Source organism: Monodelphis domestica, chromosome 5 (assembly GCF_027887165.1).
Source record: "Monodelphis domestica isolate mMonDom1 chromosome 5, mMonDom1.pri, whole genome shotgun sequence".
NCBI classification, from domain to species: Eukaryota; Metazoa; Chordata; class Mammalia; order Didelphimorphia; family Didelphidae; genus Monodelphis; species Monodelphis domestica.
The window spans coordinates 125,727,702-125,750,465 of record NC_077231.1 but is presented as its reverse complement, the minus strand read 5'-3'; the positions used below and the strand labels follow the sequence as shown (position 1 = coordinate 125,750,465).

The window sequence follows — 22,764 nt, the reverse complement described above, 5'->3', positions numbered from 1 at the left end:
TTGGCATTAGAGCCCACCTATTATTAGAGGAGAAAACTGATTTATCCTAATAGGATAAGGTCATGTCAAATATAACAAGCATATATCTATGTGCCCCCAAGCACAGGAAACACATTCAAACCAAAATCTTAGAGCAAGTTAGGGGAAAGTTAGGCATGTAAACAGAACATCTGAAAATCCCTTCTGTCTTGAGCGAAACTAACATCATTTCAGTTAAGCAAGTTCCCCCTTTAGGTGTCATTGCAGTCCAAATAAGTATGTTCATATTTTGATCAGCAGGTTAGAGTAATATACTAATATCATCTGTTCTTTTAGATCTTGACTTTTTCTGATATCATATACCTTCACTGGGAAGAAATTCCGGAGTCTCCCTATAGAAAGCACATAGTCCTATTTAAGAATGTGGTTTAAACTTAAATTAGAGTCACTGCTGAAAAGGCGCTTCATTTTGTAGGAAAGCAAACCAAGACCAGAGGATGTGACTTGCCTAAGGTCATACAGCTAAGGAGTGAGAGGAATAAAAATAAGAAGAAATATGTAAGAAGCGTAAGAACAACCCAAATTCTCTGACTTTGAGACCATCTAGAAAATTAGAGGGTTCAAACAAAATCTGTCAGGTCTCTACTAGTTCTAATAGTCTGGGATTCTACTGTAATATAGAACTTTTAATCAACAGGGAGCTAATCTTTATTTTTTTATTTTAAAACATTTTTCCATGATTACATGATTCATGTTCTCTCACTCCCCGCTAATATCCCTACTCCCAATGCTGATAAGCAGTTCTACTGGGTTATACATGTATTATCACTCAAAACTCATTTCCATATTATTTATTTTTGTAATAGATTAATCTTTTAAAACCTAACCCCCAAATCATATACTCATATATACAAGTGACAAATCATATGTTTTCCTTTTGTGTTTCTTCCAGGGACATCTATGGAGTCGCAATAGGGGACATTTTGGAACTGTCGGGGGACAGCTTAGAGCTGTTGGAGAACAGCTATGGAGTCTCAAGAAAGAAAGACTGGAACATTATCAAAGAGGGATAATGAACGTTTATTGTAAGCAGCACACCAGATTTAAAGCTCTTCTCGAGAGACACAATCTATCCTCCCCAGAATGTGAACAGGGGAGTTAACCCATTCCCAGGAGATCTTGGAACTGTTCATGCAGCCTTGAACTGAGATGACTATGTTTTGGTGTACTCAGTAGGAATGGTAGGTCACAAACACCTGGGAAGAGGAACTCCATTCCATGAAGTCATGAAAGGTTCACTGCATGTTTCTACTCCAACAGTTCTTTTTTAGATTGGGATCATTACTTTGCTTTTAGTAGCAAAGCCTATTACATTTGATCAGGGGAAATAGTCTTTAAAAAGCAATGTTTCTCAAACTTTTGGGTCTGTTCTTTAGACTCTTAAAAATTATTCATGAAGGGGGCAGAGTCAAGATGGCTGCATAGAGGCAGCAAAAGTTCAGACCTCTGAAAATCCCTCCTTACTAATTAAAAACCAAATGCTCCTAGGGGACTAAAAACCAAACCTAACAATAGTACAGAGCCAAGGAACCCTCTTGCTGGACTCAACTTAAAAGATATGCCCCCAAAAAGCCTGAATTCGAGAACATTCAGGTTTAAGGGGAAGGAAGAAGGAAGGTCCCAAGACCCCTCCCCCACCTACAGTACTGAGCCTCCAGCAGTGGCTGGAATCTCTGGGCAGGTAAGGACACAAGTCTGGAGGGAGTACCTTGAAGGCAAAGCTGTGCTAGGCTCAGGGCTTTGAAGACAGGCATTGGGGAAGCAGCTGGAGAAGATGTGCAGAGAAGGCAGCCAGGTCGCAGCTGGGACACTCCATATTGCTGTGCTCCCTCCTCCCCCCTGAGGTTTTGGCCTCCAGGCACATCCAGCTCTGCAAGTTCAACTGTGCTGAGCTTAATCTTATCAAGCTTTCAGAGGGAAAGGAAGTTCAAGCTCCAACACCCCTCCCCAATAGACTGCTCTGAGAGCCTTGCTAAGCTCTAAGGGTGAATGAAGGTTGACAGAAAAGCCCAAACATAAAGATCCAACACATAATGAGAGGAGCAATTGTGCAGGCAACTACAGGTGGTAAAGAAGGGGCAAATATGAGCAAACAGAAAAAGAAAAAAGAAATTATAATCAATAGCTTCTATCCAGGCAATGAACAAAGAGAAAATATAACAGAGGAGAATCAAAGAACACCAAGCAAAAACACAGAAGCATGATCTTTTAATAAAATAGAAGAATTCCAAGCATTTGTAAAGAAAAGACCAGATCTGAACAGAAAATTTGATGCCCAAACACAGAACCCAAGAGAATCATCAAAAGGTAATTAAGAAAGGGGGAAAAAAGAAAAACAAAGCAAAGCAAAACCAAAAAAACCTTTTTGAGGACCCAATAAGTTAATAAAATGATATGTATCCCTTTTATAAAAGAGGATATTGGTAACTCTTAAAAATTATTAATATCTCCTGGGTAGCTAGAAGAATTATACTTAGAGGGAACTGTATAGCATGAAATGCCAAGACATAACTATGTATATAGATATATGTATGCATAAATATATACATATGTATGTGTATGTATATACATATATATATTTACATATATATATATATACAACTAGAGTTAAAAAAAGAGGTTAATACTAAGAGAGATTGGAAAGGAAACAAAATGGGGTAAATTTATATGTCACAAAGAAGTGCATGATGGGAGGAGGAGAACATCAATACACTGGAAGGGTAAAGAAGCTGGAGATAGGAAATATTCAATTCTTATGTGCATTTAAATTAACTCAAAGAGGGAAGAACAATCAAATACATTGGGGCAGAGAATTGATTTGCTCCCTATAGGGAAGTAGAAAGGTAACAAACAGACTGGTGGGGAGGAAAGCGATGGAAGAGAGGGAGAGGGTGGGTGTATTTTAAAAGACTCTAAAGAAAATAAGAGGGGAATAAGACAGGAGGGGGTAGAAAGGGAATTAAAATAATGGTGGGAATTAGGGGGACCAATTAAAAACAAAACACTGGTATAGAAGGAAATAATGAAAGAAGAAAGGGCAGGACTAGGGGTGGAAATCAAAATGCTGGGAAATACACAGCTGGTAATCATAACTCTGAATGTGAATGGAATGAACTCAGCCATAAAACGCAAGCAAATAACAGAGTGGATTAGAAACAAAAACCCTACCAAATGCTGTCTACAAGAAACACACATGAGGAAGATAGACACACATCGGGTAAAAGTAAGAGGATGGAGCCAAATCTATTGGGCATCAACAGATAAAAAGAAGGCAGGAGTTGCAATCATGATAACTGACAAAGCCAAAGTAAAACTAGATCTAGTCAAAAGAGATAGGGAAGGTAATCACAACCTGATAAAAGGCATTATAGACAATGAGGAACAACATGTATGCACCAAATGGCATATCATCCAAATTTCTAAAGGAGAAACTAGTGGAGCTAAAGGATGAAAAAGATAGAAAAACTATAATAGTGGGAGACCTGAACCTTCCTCTTTCAGAACTAGAAAAATCAAACCAAAAAATAAATAAGAAAGAGGTAAGAGAAGTGAATGAACTCTTAGAAAAATTAGAGTTAGTAGATATGTGGAGAAAATAAATAGGTACAAAAAGGAATACACCTTCTTTTTAGCAGCACATGGTACATTCCCAAAGACTGACCATGTACTAGAGCATAAAATGATGGCAAACAAGTGCAAAAGAGCAGAAATAATAAATGCAACCTTATCAGACTACAATGCAATGAAAATAATAATTTGTAAGGGTTCATGTAGAGGCAAATAAAAAATTAATTGGAAATTAAAGATTGTGATTCTCCAAAATATGTTAGTTAAAGAACAAATTATAGAAACAATAATTTCATTGAAGAAAGTGACAATGATGAGACATCTTTTTAAAATCTATGGGATGCAGCCAAAGCAGTACCCAGGGGGAAATGTATAGCCTTGAGTTCATATATTAACAAATTAGGGAGGGCAGAGATCAATGAATTGGGCATGCAAATTAAAAAACTAGAAAGTGAACAAATTAAAAATCCTCAGATGAAGCCTAAATTAGAGATCCTAAAAATCAAAGGAGAAGTTAATAAAATTGAAAGTCAAAGAACTATTGATTTAATAAATAAGACTAGAAGCTCATACTTTTAAAAAGCAAAATAGACAAAGTACTGGTCAATATAATTAAAAAAGGAAAGAAGAAAACCAAATTGACAGTATCTAAGATAAAAAGGGAGACCTCACCTCTAATGAAGAGGAAAATTATTATGCCCAATTATATGGCACTAAATATGGCAATCTAGGTGATATGGATGAATATTTACAAAAATATAAATTGCCTAGACTAACAGAGGAAGAAATAGAATACCTAAACAACGCCATATCAGAAAAAGAAATTGAACAAGCCATCAAAGAATTCCCTAAGAAAAAATTCCCAGGACCAGATGCATTCACAAATGAATTCTATCAAACATTCAAAGAATAGCTAATCCCAATACTATGCAAACTATTTGAAAGAATAAGCAAAGAATGAGATCTACCAAATTCCTTTTATGATACAAATATGGTACTGATTCCAAAGCCAGGCAGGTCACAAGCAGAGAAAGAAAACTTAAATAGGATACTAGCAAAAAGATTCCAGCAAGTGATCTCGAGGGTTATTCATTATGACCAGGTAGGACTTATTCCAGGAATGCAAGGATGTTTCAATATTAGGAAAATCATTTACATAATTGACCATATCAACAAGCAAACCAACAAAAATCACATGATTATCTGAATAGATGCAGAAAAAGCCTTTGACAAAATACAACACTCATTCCTATTGAAAACACTAGAAAGTGTAAGAAGAGAAGGGCCTTTCCTAAGAATAATAAACAGTATATATCTAAAACCATCAGAAAGCATCATCTGCAATGGGGATAAACTAGTAGCCTTCCCAATATGATCAGGAGTGAAACAAGGATGCCCATTATCACCTCTATTATTTAACATTGTACTAGAAACACTAGCAGTAGCAATTATAGAAGAAAAAGAAATTGAAAGTATTAAAATAGGCAATGAAGAGACCAAGCTTTCAGTCTTTGCAGATGATAAGATGGTCTACTTAAAGAATCCTAGAGAATCAATTAAAAAGCTAGTGGAAATAATCAACAACTTTGGAAAAGTTGCAGGATACAGAATAAACCCACATAAGTCATCAGTATTTTTATACATTTCCAATACATTTCAGCAGCAAGAATTAGAAAGAGTAAAATCACCCTAGACAATATAAAATACTTAGGAATCTGTCCGCCGAGACAAACACAGGAACTATATGAACACAACTACAAAACACTCTCCACACAATTAAAACTAGATCTAAACAACTGGAAAAACATCAATTGCTCATGGGTAGGATGAGTTAATATAATAAAAAAAGACAATTCTACCCAAATTAATTTACTTATTTAATTCCATATCCATTGAACTACCAAAGAACTTTTTTTACTGAATTAGAAAAAACCATGACAAAGTTCATTTGGAAGAACAAAAGATCAAAGATTATCAAGGGAAATAATGAAAAAAAAATGAAAAGGAAGGTGGCCTACCAGTACCAGATCTCAAAATGTACTATAAAGCAGTGGTCATCAAAAAAATATAGTATTGGCTAAGAGACATGAGGGAGGATCACTGCAATCCACTTGGTGTAAGTGGCCTTGCAAGACATGATAAACCCAAATATCCCAGCTTTGGGGACAAAAACCCACTATTTGACAAAAAATGCTGGTAAAATTGGAAAATAGTATGGTAGAGATTAGGTTTAGATCAACATCTCACACCCTATACCAAGATTAACTCAGAATTGGTGAATGACTTGAATATAAAGAAGGAAACTATAAGTAAATTAGGTGAACACAGAATAATATACTTGTCATATCTCTGGGAAAGGAAAGATGTTAAGACCAAGCCAGACTTAGAAAAAGTCACAAAATGTAAAATAAATAATTTTGTTATATCAAATTAAAAAGTTTTTTTACAAACAAAACCAATGCAACCAAAATTAGAAGGGAAGCAAAAAACTGGAAAAAATCTTTATAATAAAAACCTCTGACAAAGGTCTAATTACTCAAATATATAAAGAGCTATATCAATTGATATATGGGCAAGAGACATGAGTAGGCAATTTTCAGATAAAGAAATAAAAACTATTAATGAACACATGAAAAAGTGTTCTAAATCTCTTATAATCAGAGAAATGCAAATCAAAATAACTCTGAGATATCACCCCACACCTAGCAGATTGGCTAACATGATAGCAAAGGAAAGTAAGAAATGTTGGCAGGGATGTGGTAAAATTTGGAGATTAATGCATTTCTGGTGGAGTTATGAACTGATCCAACCATTCTGTAAGGCAATTTGGAACTATGCCCAAAGGGAGCTAAAAGACTGCCTGCCCTTTGATCCAGCCATAGCGCATGCTGGGCTTGTACCCCAAAGAGATAATAAGGGAAAAGACCTGTACAAGAATATTTATAGCCATGCTGTCTGTGGTGGCAAAAAATTGGAAAATGAGGGGATGCCCTTCAATTGGGGAATGGCTGAACAAATTGTGGTGTATGTTGGTGATGGAATACTATTGTGCTAAAAGAAATAATGAACTGGAGGAATTCCAAGGGAACTGGAACAACCTCCAGGAAGTGATGCAGAGTGAGAGAAACAGAACCAGGAGAACATTGTACACAGAGACTGATACACTGTGGTACAATCGAATGTAATGGACTTCTCCATTAGTGGCAATGCAGTGATCCTGAACAATTAGGAGGAATCTACAAGAAAAACCAGTATCCACGTTCAGAGGAAACACTGTGGGAGTAGAAACACAGAAGAAAAACAATTGCTTGACTTCATGGGTTGAGGGGGACATGGCTGGGGATGTAGACTCTAAATGAACATCCTAATGCAAACATAAACAACATGGAAATAGTTTCTGATTAAGGACACATGTAATACCCAATGTAATTGCAGGTCAGCTACAGGAAAGGTGGGGTAAGGAGATGGAGGGAAATAATGTTATTATTTTGACAGAGGAATAATGTTCTAAATTGACTAAATAACGTAAAAAATTTTTAATTAAAAAAATTAAAAAGAAAATAAAAGTTAGCTATTTTCACATTAAAAATTTATTCATGACCCCACAGACCTTTTGTTTATATTATTTAAATCTATCAACTTTTAAAAATTAAAATTAAGACTAATACATAAAATGTTTATTTTAATTCATTTTAAAATAATAAACCCATTGCATGTAAACATGAAACATATTTTAATGAAAAAAACCTATTTTTTCTAAATAATTAGACATTAGTGTCATTGTTTTACATATTTTAGCAAATTTTTTTCAAAGCTTGCCTCAGATACTTATCAGTTATGCAACTTATCAGTTATGAGACTATGAGCAAGTCACTTAATCTGTTTGTCTCATTTTTCTCAACTGTATGTAAAATGGTGGTGTATTTAGCACTCAGAGTGAAGGACTGTTGTGGCAATCATGAGACGCTAATTGTAAAAAACAACCAACCAAGAAAAGAAAATACTTAGTAGAGTGCCTGACACATAGTAGACATTTTATACATTCCCTTTTCCTATCCCCCTCTCTTCCTCTTAATGTCTGACTTAATAGTAGGTAGTTGAATATATAGCTGTTGAGATACATTATTTTTTTTTGTTTTTTGTTTTTTGAATATACAAAGAATCTAACCTTACGGAGATGTAGATATGAAAAAGAGGGGAATTTTAATAGATAAATAATGTCTAAGCATTATTAAGAATATCATTTTGATCTCACAGACCTTTAGAAAGTGGTTCTGGGAAGCGTTTGAGAATTAATTCTTAAGAGTATTTTTAATATCTACCTGCTGCTAATACAAATGAATGCTTGGTGAGCCACTTTCTGAAACTGTATGATCAGAGGGACATCACTCTTTCAACTTCAAAGCAGACAAATTATTTCCTTGCTGTCTTCTTAAAAATGAAAACCTTTTTCAATGGACTTTATTGGAGGTTTACTTCTCCTATCCAATATACTATAAGCACAGTAACCCATGGAGTCAAGAAATTTGGGGAGGATAGGAAAGAGGAGAGAGGAAAGGCCATTGCAGGGTTTTGGTCTCTTCCCCCATCTCTCCTTTTTAAAACTGTTCCTCTTTAGAAATTTCTTGAGAATAAAAGTTAAAAACTTCTCAAATTGAATACCTATCTGTCTGTGTGCTTCCCCATCAACTGGCCACTGAACTGAGGAAAGGGACTAGAGAAGGGTTAGCCTTTCCAACAACTGAGGAGATTAATCCACAATACCAAAGGAGGGCCCTAAATTAGCTTTCTTTTTTCTTCTTCCTTCTCCTGCACCCTAGGGAAGGAGGAAGGAGATGTCACTATGGAAATTTATTAATAAGTGAAATAGAAGTGGTAAATTGGGGGAAACTGTTACTTGTTGTAATGTCTGTTTGCTCTGGCACTTGAAATAGAATATGTAAACTGAGGTAAACTATTACTTGTTGAAATATAGAAAAGTAAACTGAGGGGAACTGTTTCTTGTTAAACTGACTGAATGAGCTCTGGCTTATGACTAGAGAGAGAGAGCTGCTAGGAGGGAATCTGATGCTGCCACACTAGGGAACTGCTATACAGGGGAACTGCTCTGGAGAATGCTCTGGTGTTTGCCTACTGATCCCTATTGATGGCTGATGGATCAGTATATCTTTCTAATCTCCTCCTCCCTTTACTCCCTTCCTTCTCCAACTCTCTGCTCCCAGCCCCCCTTCACATCCCAATTCTTCTTGAAGTCTTTGGCTTCTTCCCTTCCCCCGAAGTGAACTATAAAGATCTTCTTTTCTTTTCCTTTTTCAAGTAGTGGTTTATTGGGATAAAAGGATGGGAAACTGAGGAAAGTGGGACGAGGGTTTCCCTAATCTATAAGGGGAATTTGAGAGGGTTATGGAAATAGTCCAATAACAAAGTTGAGAAAAGGAATAGTTAGATATATGGCGGACAACAGCTAAGATCTTTCTTCTTTTACAACACCATCAAGGACTCTCAGTTTCTCCTGGCCAGCCTAAACTCTCAGAGAGAGACAACCAATTCAAAAGCCAAATTCCTCCTTCTTCTCCTCTCTCTTTGGCCAGAAAAACCCCAACTCTTGATCAGTCAAAATCTCAGAGAACACAGGGGTCTCCCCTTGATTAGAAAGCCCCCCAAACAAGCCAGCACAATCAGGGTCTTCAGCCAGCCTCAACTGCCAGAGCTAGACTCTCACTCCCAGTCCCCTCCCCCTCATCAGTTCAACTGCCACTCCTCCTGGGAACATTCCATTTTAGAATCTTCATCTTGATTGACAAGACAGGTCCCCAGCTTAGTCTCTTGCATCTTGGCTTGTCCTTCAAAATCTTTCTCTCTTCATGCCTCTTCCACAATCCCCCCGTTTATTAGGAAAAAATGCAACTTGCATTTTTCAATGATATTTTCCTTAACAATACTGTCATCTATCTATCTTAACTTTGTTCTATTATAAATATACCCTTACCCTCCCCAAAACAACAAAATCCTAACTCATCTTAGCTATTCTATCTATCTAAATGTTAAGCTAAGAGTAGAATAGGAAAATGGTTTAGGTAAGGGATTTACATGACAAACAGTCATAAGTCAGAGAACAACAGTCATTGCTGAAGAAATGAAAAGGTCAGGCAGGATAAAGGGGAACATCCTGCCACATACATAGACCATCTGTCAGAAATGGCAGAGGCAATCTTAGGTTTAGAAACAGAAAATGAAGAGACAGCTAGCCATGTACATAGGCAATTTCTTAGGGGATGCACACCCAATTTTAAAGTATTTTTCAAGAACTATTTCCCCAAGTATGACTCACTTTCCCTGATTGAGTTGAGAGAGGCTGTGAGTTACCTACATAAAAATAATTTAGAACAGAGTAAGCAAGTTAAAGACATTAAAGAAAAGTTAGAGGGGACTGAAAAGGATTTGAAGCAGAAGGAAATTGAGGAAATAAAAGATATGAACACGGTCAGAACACATACAAAACCTGTTTCCCAGAAACCTAGTTACCAGGCAAGATCAGTGCAAAAGGAAACTAGAGAGTGTTTCCTTTTGTCACCGGAAAGGGCACTTGATTAAAGACTGTTTCTTAAAGAAGAAACAGGAGAGTACTAACAGAGAAAAACATAATGCAGGAACTAGGTTCAAGAAATCCACCTGCTGTTCACACTGCAAGTTGAAGTCCTCACAGCAAGCTCCTGACTTGAGGGAAATGCAAAAAGCAATAGAAACTGGAGCAAAAACAAAATATTCAGATATCATTAGAAGAGAGTTATGATGCCAAGTACATAAGTTATTTAGTGTGACAAATAGTAGGAATAATGACAATGAGGCTGCAGTTGAAATTAATAGAGAAAACTTGGGAAATAGTGAAAATTCTGTGCAAAGATGTGAATCTGTGAATGATAGCCATTGCAATAAGGCAAGAGAAAGGCAGAAAAAGATTAAAGAATATGAGGCAGAAATTAAGGGAATGACATCTTAGATAGTAAATGAGATGAAAGCCTTTGAAATGAGTTGTACAGTAACTAAACAGGAAAAGTTTGTAAAGGAAATAAAATCATTCCTAGAGAACTTTTTCCAGTGTAGAGTGGATAATGGGATTGAATTATGCAAGAGAAAAAGAAAGAAAAAGTCAGAAGAACTCAAACAAAAGTTTGTGACCAACAGAGACATATAATTTCTATTCCCTAAAGGTTACTGTTGCTAAAGATGACAATGCTTTAAAAACATTCACAGATGAACTCCCACCAAACTCAGTTATTTCTGAAAATAGCTTTATGGCAGAGATGTCCTTAGCAAAGTGATCTGATTTGAAACCAGAAGCTAAAACTTTCCATCCAGCATTGAGTGATTTAATTGAGAAAAAATTAACTGGAAATGAAGCTAAAATTACTTTTGAAAAATTTAATCATATTCAAAGTAATGGAGGTGTGATCATCTTGGTTGAATGTGTTGTTACAAGACTTTAACAGTAAGATATAGTTGAAAAAAAAAAAAGGTTATCCATATCTCTCACCCTTCATCCTAAAACAGTCTATACTGGGTGAAGGAAGGGAGAGAAGGTATTCCATGAAGATATTATTTCAGAGTTTCAGATACCTCACTTGTCATCAGTGATGATACATATACAGATGATATCTGAGAAAAAGTCCTAGTCATGAACTGCAACACAGATAGCCCAAGGAGATGAAATCAATAAGTCTTGTGAATGAAAGCCTACTGAAAGCACTGGAGAATACTAGCCACCAGAATACAGAGAGAGTGCCATACAAGTTAAAAGAATAAAAGGATAGCAGTTCCTCCAGAAAATGCAGCCAATTATAACAAATTAAAAAAAAGAAAAATTAGCAGCCACAAAGAAAAAAAAAGCCTCAATATGATATATAAAAATCATCTCTGCCTGACACAATAACAAAACAGAAAGAAACAAAATAGAGAACTAAAGTAACCATGAGATAGATTTTAGTGAAAAGTGAAACAACATGATTTAGCAAACTTGAAAACTCAAATCTTATGCATAATGCTCACACCCATACATGCAAAACACCTGTACACCTTACCTGCAAGCATGAAGAAGCACAAATGCAAAAGCTTACCTCCATACACGAAGAAAACACATGTTCAGCATACTTGCATGCATGAAGAATGATTGGTAATTTCTGACATACATGCAAGAAGATTACATCGTACTTCCATGCAAAAGTAAATTTTCACTCTTACTCACACACACATTAAAACCTAACTTGCACACATGTTTGGGGTTTGTTCGTGTTCCGGGTTCCTGATTGTGGCAGTGGATCTTGATTTGAAGAACACAAGTCTTCAATCAAGTAACAGAAGATTGAAGAGTGATGTGCTGACCAGAGAGCAAGGAAGAGATTCTACAAGCAACATGTCTGGACATGGAAGGACTTTTGGAACTTCAAAATCTTGGAACTTTTGATCATGGAGAGATGTAAGAATGTGTCGTACATGTGAACATCACATATATATTCATGCACATCCTACATAGAGTACATTATAGGAAGATATTCATGGATTTGGTAAGTATATAACGTGCATAGGCATAACAAAGAGACACACTGATGAGATTTCTATGGGAAATTCAACCAGCTAAAGATTTTTTCTTTTCTGCTTGAGTTTGCACAGAAATCTACAAGGATGTACATATGTAAAATTGTATAGATACTATGTACACATGTAAGAACTAATATCTAACATGCTAACTTTATTAAAGTAAGTCATTCATATTCTAACTAATAACATTAGTGATAGACTAGTGTATTTGTTTAAGGCATAAGAAAGTAGAGACATGGTAGTTCTGAAGTATAGAAGTTAGATTTCATTATGATTGTTGGTTAGCATTTGTTAGTGATAGGAAATTTTCTTAGTGATTATATAGACAATAGGACATAAGATAATAGCATTGAATGTTACTGAAATTATTGCATTCATTTGACAATTGTTACTTAATTTGTTATGATGTAAAAATTTTTTGTCATATAAATCCCTTACCTAAACCATTTTCCTATCCTACTCTTAGCTTAGCATTTAGATAGATAGAATAGCTAAGATGAGTTAGGATTTTGTTGTTATGGGGAGGGTAAAGGTATATTTATAATAGAACAAAGTTCAGATAGATAGATGACAGTAATATTAAGGTAAATATCATTGAAAAATGCAAGTTGCATTTTTTCCTAATAAACAGGGGGATTGTGGAAGAGGCATGAAGAGAGAAAGATTTTGAAGGACAAGCCAAGATGCAAGAGACTAAGCTGGGGACATGTTTTGTCAATCAAGATGAAGATTCTAAAACAGAATGTTCCCAGGAGGAGTGGCAGTTGAGCTGGCGAGGGGGAAGGGCTGGAAGTGCCACTCTCTCTCTGGCAGTTGAAGCTGGCAGTGGAGTCCTGCTGAAGACCCTGATTGTGCTGACTTGTTTTGGGGGGTTTTCTGATCAAGGGGAGTGTCACTCTCTCTCTGGCAGTTGAGACTGGCTGAAGACCCTGACTATGCTGGCTTGTTTTGGGGGGCTTTCTGATCAAGGGGAGACCCCTGTGTTCTCTGAGATTTTGACTGATCAAGAGTTGGGGTTTTTCTGGCCACAGAGAGAGGAGAAGAAGGAGAAACTTGGCTTTTGAGTTGGTTGTCTCTCTCTGAGAGTTTAGGCTGGCCAGGAGAAACTGAGAGTCCTTGATGGTGTTGTAAAAGAAGAAAGACGATCTTAGCTGTTGTCCTCCATTTATCTAACTGTTCCTCTTCTCACCTTTATCTAACTGTTCCTCTTCTCACCTTTGTTACTGGACTATTTCCATAACCCTCTCAAATTCCCCTTATAGATTAGGGAAACCCTCATCCCACTTTCCTCAGTTTCCCATCCTGTTATCCCAATAAACCCCTATTTGAAAAGGGAAAAGATCTTTATAGTTCACTTTGGGGGGAAGGAAGAAGCCAAAGACTTCAAGAAGAATTGGGAGGAGAAAGGGGGCAGGGAGCAGAGGGTTGTTAAAAGGAGTGATTGAGGGAGGAAGGAGGCTAGAAAGTAGATTGATCCATCAGCCATCTGTAGGGATCAATAGGCAAGCCCCAGAGTACACCCCCAAAGCAGTCCTCTCTACCAGCATCCCGGTATGCCAGTATCCCTGTGTGGCAGCATTCCCCTGTACTAGCAGTGTCTCTCATCTATCACCATTGTAACTAGGAGATCCTCAAGGTGGTTCCCCTCTAGCAGCTCTCTCTAGTCATAAGCTAGAGGACAGCAGTCAGTTCAAGAAGAAACAGTTTCTCTCAGTTTACTTTTCTGTATTTCAACAAGTAATGGTTCCCTCAGTTTAAAATATTCTATTTCATAAGTTAAGAAAAATTAATGGAGAAAGGGTTGGAAATACAATTCAGTGCATTATACACAGTGCATATACTGCACATAGCCAATACCCATTAATTAGACTGGTACAGGCAGCAAATATATGAATGTTCACAGGAGAATAAAAGCAAAGGGACAGAGAGAGCAGTCTCCCCTTGAAACAAAAGAGGAAAAATCTATTTTCACCTTTCATTCTCTAGTCTCCCCCCACCACCCAAAAGAAAATGCACCACAGAAGCAAGGAGTTTGAGAAAGGTGAAAAAATGAATGTAGGAACAACCAGAGAACAAAGACAATAATGTTGTATGTGTTGAGGAACAAGTATGGAGAAGAAAATGGAAGAAAGAACTCTCCTATCTTCCATTAAGTCTAGACTCCCAAGGGTGAGAGGCAAGGAGAAAGAAAGGTGTCCCAACTCTCAGTCTTCCCCTGCTAGGATAAGGTTTGATCAACAAATGGAATCGAATTAGAAAGAGTCCTAAAGGAAGGGGCAGAGGAGGAAATGAGAATAGGCCGGGGCATGCTGCTGACTGGTGTGTCCCACTCAAACCTTCCTCTTGAGATCCAAAGTATAAAAGACTAGGAAGAAGGAAGAAAAGAAAACTTGGTGCTGAGGGGTGGAGAAAGTGGTTAGAGCCTTTAAGAGAAGTAATCTCCTTTAGATGTCTCCAAAGATATCATTATATTTGTACCTCATGTTCTCAAAGTCAATGCCTGTCCCAATCATGAGCTTATATAAATATCTTTGATGCCATTACAGGTTGTCTCATAGTTGTGGCATCATGAGAACAGTAAAAAATTCCTGGCTTTTCAAACCATTGTCTTTTGATTCTTAGAGGTCACTAATGGCTACAGGCTTTCAGTCAGCAGGTTTCAATAGCCCCATAACTGACTTAATCTTTTCAAGCTCTGCTGTTCCACTATGGTGCTGAAAATGTCAGTGTACTTTCCTTGGGCAGCCACATAATGGGCAGAGGATATCATACACACATAAGCTGCCCGATTTCCTAGCGACCTGATTCTGGAGTGATGATGATTTGGCAGGAGTTAGCGTTGTTGGTGTCTTTGAAGGAGAGACTGAGGATACAGATGACTCAGATGGCCTGGCTACCTTCTCCCACCTCGTCAGAGATGTAGCTGGAATCACAGATCACCTGTTTGCAATGTGCCACTTTTCCCTTGGCCTTCACTCCCACCACCTTTCCAGTCTCCATGATGATGGCATCCACAGGATTATTCAGCATGTATTATTACCCCATCATAGATGGATCTCAATCTTGAAAACCCTTCGGATAGCTCACCCAGGCCATAAAGAGGGCACAAGTATGGGCTCTTCTCATATTGAGCTAGGGACTCTCTGAAGAGTCAGATGCGGTTGATGGTTTCAAGGCAGAGTTGATGCAAGTAGTCATCAGTTCTGTAGTGCTAGTGCATGGCCAGTAAAGTCTTGGTACAAGACAAAATTTCTTGAACACAGAAGTGTTCATATGGTTATAGCGGAGGATCAACACCCTCAAGGCTGTTGGGGTCAATCTCCTTTAAGTCTGCCACGAACACCAGGAACTTTTAAAACTGGGATTTCTCAAATATGCCTATCAGACTAGAGGTCAGAGCCTCAGTCTTGGTTGACCGCACCTTGCAGATCTCACGCCCTCCTTGTAGACAAAAGTGCTTTCCACCACTTTGAACTCGAGGTACTCATTCACTTATATGTATCGCAACATCTTCACCAACTGGCCGCTGGAGATCAAGTCAACGTTCCAGTCTCCGCCCCTGCCCAAGCTCTCAGGAGACCTCTCGAGTAGCTTGAGCAGTTGGCGCAACTCCTCCCGGGGGTGAAGGGGCAGGCACCACCTCCACAGTGAGGATTCCGATTTGGCCGGTTCCCAAACATGAGGCCAGAGAGAATACATTCCCAACACAATCACCTCCTACATGTCATCCGTTGCTCCGCTTGGCAGAGCTCAGCTTCATTCTGCGACTTTGAAACTCTTACCTCCTCCGCTGTCAGTCGAACCCCCGCCTCTGCCAACCCCCACCCCGCCTATCCACCACTTTCGCTGCCTCTTCTGCAGTCTGCTGGACCTCCACCTCTGCCGAGCCTCGTGCTTCTGCTGCTTCCACCGCTACTACACATTTATTCGCTTACGATTTCCTATTTGTGTATTGTTATAGTAATAAAAGGGCTTTTAATTGCCCAGGGAGCCTGGATTGAGAGTGCATACAAAAGGCTCAGGCAAAACCGTAATATCCTTGGTGAATTTTTCAGTGATAAGGTGAAAAAAAAATGTTGAGAGTCCAAAGGAGAGGGAGACTTCTTTGTGGAAGAGGTGGAGATGGTTGTTCAGCTGTATTCCACTCTTCATGACTACATTTGGGGATTTTCTTGGCAGAGATACTGGAGTGGTTTGTCATTTCTCTCTCCAGCTCCTTTTACAGATGAGGAGACTGAGGCAGATAAGATTAAGTGACTTGCTCAGGGTTACACAACTACTAAGTGTCTGAAACCAGATTTGACCTCATGGAAGATGAGCCTCCAGGGCTGGCATTCTATCTATTATTCCTCCTAGTTGCCCCTGCAGAGGGAGGCCTTATTTGTCTTTACCACTCCTTGGAGTGTCCCAAAAGGGGATCCCCTCAAAAACTGAAGTTCTCCTCTCCATAACTCTGTTCCAACTTTCACACAGGTCTGGGCCTTCATCCCCACCAATATAGGAGAAAGCACCATACTAATGGGACAGGAGTTACTAGGTCCCCACTGTTGGGCTTCCCACTATCCATTAGCCAGACTTAATTGTGTTCAAGATATGCTCATAGATAGCAGCAGACTGTGTGATGCACTTCAGTTACTGGACCTCTGAGAGCTCTTAGCTATCATAACTTTAGGAATGGGGAATAATAAACACAATAGGGACAGAAGAAACATTGGCGATGAGTTTATAGTCACTGGATGGGGCCAGGGAAGAGGCTAGAAATGTCTATCCTGATTTTCTTTAACACAACACAAGGATAAGCTCTCATCACCACTGATAGGCCTTGCCACATGTGGACCTCACTACCTATATGGGACTTTTCCTCTACATATGTGGGAGTGGACCCCTATACACAAGTGGGGACTCCTCATTTTACTACATACTGAAATCCCAGACCTTTATGTTAGAGCCCTGAGAGTTATAATGAACTGCTCCCTTGGGATCCAGATAATATAAAAAGTTCAAGAAGTTGTCTCAGGGAAGATGCTATACTGAAGTACCATTCAAGGTCTCCTTCATTTTTATTTCATATATCTGTCTGTCTGTCTGTCTATCTATCTATCTAATATCTATCTATTCATTTGTTTGCTTTTGAGGCAATAGGATCTCCCTATTCAGCCAAGGCTGGAAGCACACAAGCCATCTGTTCTATTTATCCAAACTGGAACACTTTTCCCCTCCTTAAATAGTTTGCTGGTTCTTAGCATGGACCCTAAACTGACTTTGGCCTTAAAGAAGCTCAGAACTCCCAAACTCAAGCAATCCAATGATCCACCAGGCTCAGCATTATCAGCTAAAATAATCCCTAACGTAATATTCAGCTTTCTGTTCCCATAATAGCTAAAGTTGCATGCCGGACTGTAGCAGGGGATTATAGCCATTTTTTTCACCATATGAAGAGCTTCCATGATCTCTTAAGGATCACAGATCAGCAATTACCTCTTCCAGTTCTTTCCATGCCCTAGAACAGCATTGGCAAAGGTTTTCAAGTTTATGTGCCCAAACTACAACTTCAAGCTGCCTGTGAGTCCCCCACATTACCCCAGAGAGCAGAGGGAGGAAGTGCTCCTTTTAGGCAGCTGGACAGAGGGGCAGGGCATACAAAAATGTCCTTAGGCACTGTGAAAAGGGGGAATGAAGCAGCTCCCCCTGTGCTGGCTGGGCACCCATGCCAATACTTTGCCAACAGTGCCTTAGGATATATTTTCTCTCAACTACATGACTTGAATTTATCAAGAACAGCTGGATATTCTCTTTATTTACTTTGGCCATCAACCCAGCTTTTAGCCATATTTGTATTTTCCCTTCTATTCCAAAATCATTTTTCTTGCAAAAGAAAAGAAAGCAAACAAAAAAACCAACTATGAAACAAGTAGTTTTGTCTTCTCTTTCATCAGTTGTCATAGTTTTGTATTACCCAAGTATCAGTCCTCTCTCTCTGATCCTCCTTTCCCCCTGAAATTGCTTAAACCCATTTTCTCCTTGTCTTTCCTTGTTAACTTTAGCTCATTCTGAACCTAAGTATTCATGAAACTATTCTTAGAAAATTATGCCTTGTTGTTATATTCATCATCTGTTACCTGTCCTTTCCTCCATCTTCTTTCTTTAAAAAATGTTAGTCAATTGGTGAGCTTCCTAGGTGACATTATTTGTCCCATTTTCCCTCACATGTCTCTTCAGAATATCATCCTTGAGGGTTTCCCATCACTTGGGCTGACATTCCTTTTGGCATTTTGATCTAATAATTTGAGTCCTTTGATATCTGTTCTTATAAAAATTAAGGTACATATATCAGACTAATCATTAATTCTGAGATAAAGTAGGCATTTCCATATAATATTTCTTACTGGATTCTAAAGATAAAAATTACTTTAGGGATATCTAGTCTAATCCATTTATTTCTGCACAAAAGGAAACAGAAATCGACTGTGGGAAAGACTAAAAATGTACTCTGTATGTTTTTATGCTAATACTTAAGGTCAAAGAATATTCCTCTAAATCTTTGACTCTATGTTTCATGAACTTAATAAACATGATATCTATTTAATGAATGAATGAATTAATGGAATGAAATGCTATTGTTTTAATGGCATCAGAGTATAGTAGACTTGGCTGATTGTCACAAAAAAGAATAGCACTCATTCCCATCTCTGCCTTTTTTTGTATTTTCCCATTATGTTTTCATTTCCATTTTTACCTATCCAAATCCTATCCATTGGGTATCTAACTTTTTATGATTTAATTTTTAGACTTTTTTTCTCTTTCCTCCTCTCCTTTCTTTTCATTTCTCTTTCCATTTTTCACTTTATTCTTTTTGTGCTAGAATAAGTGTATAAATTGAAATATCCACATGATGGCAGCCTAAGCACAGAATTATACTGGATACCCATGGCCTTAAAATGATGTAGTGATGCTTATATAAATAGAAAACAGCATGAGAAACATCTATATCTTCCAGCACTACCCAGAACCAAATCCTGATAATCATTGACTTCCCCAAAATTGCAGTTCAATCCACATCTAGTGTGATACTCAGAATGTTTCCTCATTTTTCTCATCATATTGCATAATTTCCTGATTTTGAACACAATGTTGAATATTGTCTCTTATGTTCCTAGGGTCGAAATTTGGACACCTCAAAAAAAAAGCACTATTTTATTTGTAGCCACACACCTATATAGGCTCAGTAATTTCAATGTGAAACTTTACCTTTAGTTAATGCAATATTTGTATTTGGAGCAGTGGAGGTTGTTGAAGGTTGAAATATGTATGAGAAGTGAGATGGCTTATTCAGTAAGAGAAAGAAGAAATGAATAAACTCAGGACTCTGGGAGATTTTTTAATATTATTTTTTAATCAGTGTCTATTTAAAACTTGACCCCAACAATAATTATTCTCTATGCTATCTCAAGTGGAAAATGCAGATGGACAGGACAACTATAAAACTGATTCTAAATATCATTTCCTCAAGGACAGGATATGTTGTGTTCCCATCAAATTACATAATGTGGAATAACTAGGCAATACTGAATAAATGATTGCTAATTGATAGTAGAGTCATAAGACCTTGATTCAAACCCTAGCTCTGAGACTCACTACCAGTGGAAACACTAAAGAAGTTGCTTTCTCCTTGACTAGTCCAGCCAAACTGATATGTTTGCTGTTCCTCCTAAACTGTATTCCACCTACCATATCCATGCCTTTGCACTTCACCCTTGGAATAATCTCCCTCCTCACTTCACCTTCTTGGAATCTAAATTCACTTAAAGGCTCAGCCTCGTTCAATAGGCCCTTTATGTTTCTCCCAGTTGTTAGTGTCCCCATCACATACATCTATCTCTTTCTTAATTAATATCCTTCCTCTCTTCATCCCTTCTGCTTTCTTTGCTTCCTTCATCCCTCTCTTCTTTTTCTTCATTCTTCCCTAACTTCCTTCTCTTCATTCTTCTCTCCCTTCCTCCCTCCCTCCCTTCCTATATGTCTTATGTATTATTCATTCACTTATCTATCACCAGGTTGTTTCCTCCTAGTTAAATTTAAAATCCTTAAAGACAGGGATTTTCTTTTTTATTTGTATATCAGACTGAAACAGTCAATAAAATCATATTACTGAATTTTTATACACTAGGAACTAAATAAAGGCTTGTTGATTTGTTGGCATTCCCTATTAATGGGAAGTTGTCCAAAGGAGGTTGGAAGGAGGCAGTGGAATGAACACTGAATTTGGAGTTTGAGTACCAGGGGGTGAATCTTCTATATGTTTAGCTTACTTTTCTTCATATCTACATAATAGATCCCATCCAGTAGTGTCCCAGCCCCTTTCTCTCATCACAAAAGATATCACGGTGGCCAACATGTACATAGACATTAAGTCTTTCATTTCATCTTTCTCTTCATTTTCTGGAAGTAACCTTTACAGTTTTTTCTTCCAGGATTAATTCTGTGATTGTGTGTAATGTTCTCCCAATTCTAATCATTTCTTATGGTACAATAGCATTCCATCACAATCATTTACCACAATTAGTTCAGCCATTCCCCAGTTAATAGGCATCCCCTCAGTTTCCCACTCTTTGTCACCAGCTGCTATAAATATTTTGGAACATTTGGGTTCTTTTCTTCTTTCCCTGAACTCTGGGTATAATTCCAAATTGTTCTCCAAAATGGTTGGATTGGTTCATAGTTCCAAGAACAGTGCATTAGTGTTCCCATTTTTCCACATGCCCATCAACATTTGTCACTTTGCCCTTTTGTCATTTTAGTCATTCTTATGGGTGTAAGGTGGTACCTCGGAATTCTTTTGGTTGTCATTTCTCTAATTAGTAGTGATTTCGAGCATTTTTTTCATATATTTATATGTTTTGGTTTCTTCATCTGAAAATTGTTCATATCTTTTGCCCTTTTTTATAAATTCGGGGATGACTCTGATTCTTTTAAATCTAACAAAGTTCTTCCTGTATATCAGATATAAGACTTCTGAGAGACTGTCTATAAAATTCCTCCCCATATTTTCTGCATTCCTTATGATCTTGGCAGCATTTATGTTATTTCTACAAAACTTTTCAATTTAAAGTATTCAAAATTAATCATCTTACATTTCACACTGCTCTCCATCTCTTATTGACTCAAATTCTTCTCCTATCCATAAAACGGATATATATATATATATATAGGTATCCCTGTTCTAATTTACTTATAGTATCTCATTTTGTGTCTAGATCACATATCCATTTTGATTTCTTCGTATTGAATGGTGTAAAATATTATTTTTTGCCTTACTAGTTTCCAGTTATCCCAGTTTTTACCAAACAGTGATTTCTTATCCCCAAAACCTGGATCTATGATTTGTCAACTGCTTTTCCTACAGTCTGCAATATGTCTGTTCTGCTTCATTTATCTACCTTTCTTTTTCTTTGCCAGTAGAGTTTTGATAATTATCACTTTTAATACAATTTAAAATGTGATACTACTAGACCTCCTGCCTTTACATTTTTATTAATTCCTTTGATATTCTTGATCTTTTATTCTTCCAAATTAATTTTATTATTTTTTCTAACTTGATAAAATGATATTTTGATAATTTAATTGGGATGGCATTAAATAGGTAGATTAGTTTAAGTAGGATTGTTATTTTACTTATATTAGCTCTACCCATCAATAAACAATGAACATTTCTCTGGTCATTTAGATCTGACTTTAAATTTGTGTAAAAAGTATTTTATAATTATGTTCAAGTAGTTCTTGGGTTTGTTTTGGCAGGTATATTCCCAGGCATTTTATTCTATGTTTGGTTATTTTAAATGGAGTATCTCTTCTTGCAGGACTTTTTCTGTAATATATAAACATGCTGATGACAAATGAATTCACTTATTTTATGCACTGTTACTTTGCCAAAATTATGGAGAGTTTCAACTAACTTTTTAATTTCATTTCTAGGATTTTCCACATATAACATCATGTCATCAGCAGGGTGAGAATTGTTCCACTTTCCTACCAATATAACCTAAAAGGGACAGCTGATACAGTGGATGACAGAGTCAAAACCCAAAGAGATATTGGCAGGTAAGCGCTTTAATCTTATTCTAATAACATGACATCCAATCGAGGTTAGTATAAATTCTTATTCTTGGGTTTCACGAGGACAAGATGGGGAGAAGTCAGTTAGAAAGCTGTCTGGAAAAAATCTGGGGCTTTAGTGGACTCCAAAATCAATATAAATTAGGACTATAACATGATGGCCAAAAAAGCTAATGCAATCCTTGGCTGCACTGAGAGGAAGAGACTGAATTGGCCCATAGGAGCTGTTCTTTGGGGTGTCTCCAGAATTGCACTTTTTGGTTCTAGTCAACCACATGGGAACTTTGAGACCTGCTTCCAGCCATAAGACTATTCAATACTGAAATTACCTTGTATTCTGGTATAATGTGCTAAACCTCAAGTGTCCCTTTTCTACTGCTATGTTCATTGCTTACTTATCATAGATGAAAGGGCATATATATTGAGATGACATGTCCAGGCTTGAAGGCA

General features: G+C 37.4%; 1 pseudogene; it reads right to left on the bottom strand.

Annotated features, from left to right (window-relative positions):
* Positions 1-14,494: 14,494 nt before the first annotated feature.
* On the bottom strand, positions 14,495-15,881 carry LOC100013027 (rab GDP dissociation inhibitor alpha-like; annotated as a pseudogene).
* Between the last annotated feature and the right edge of the window lie 6,883 nt (positions 15,882-22,764).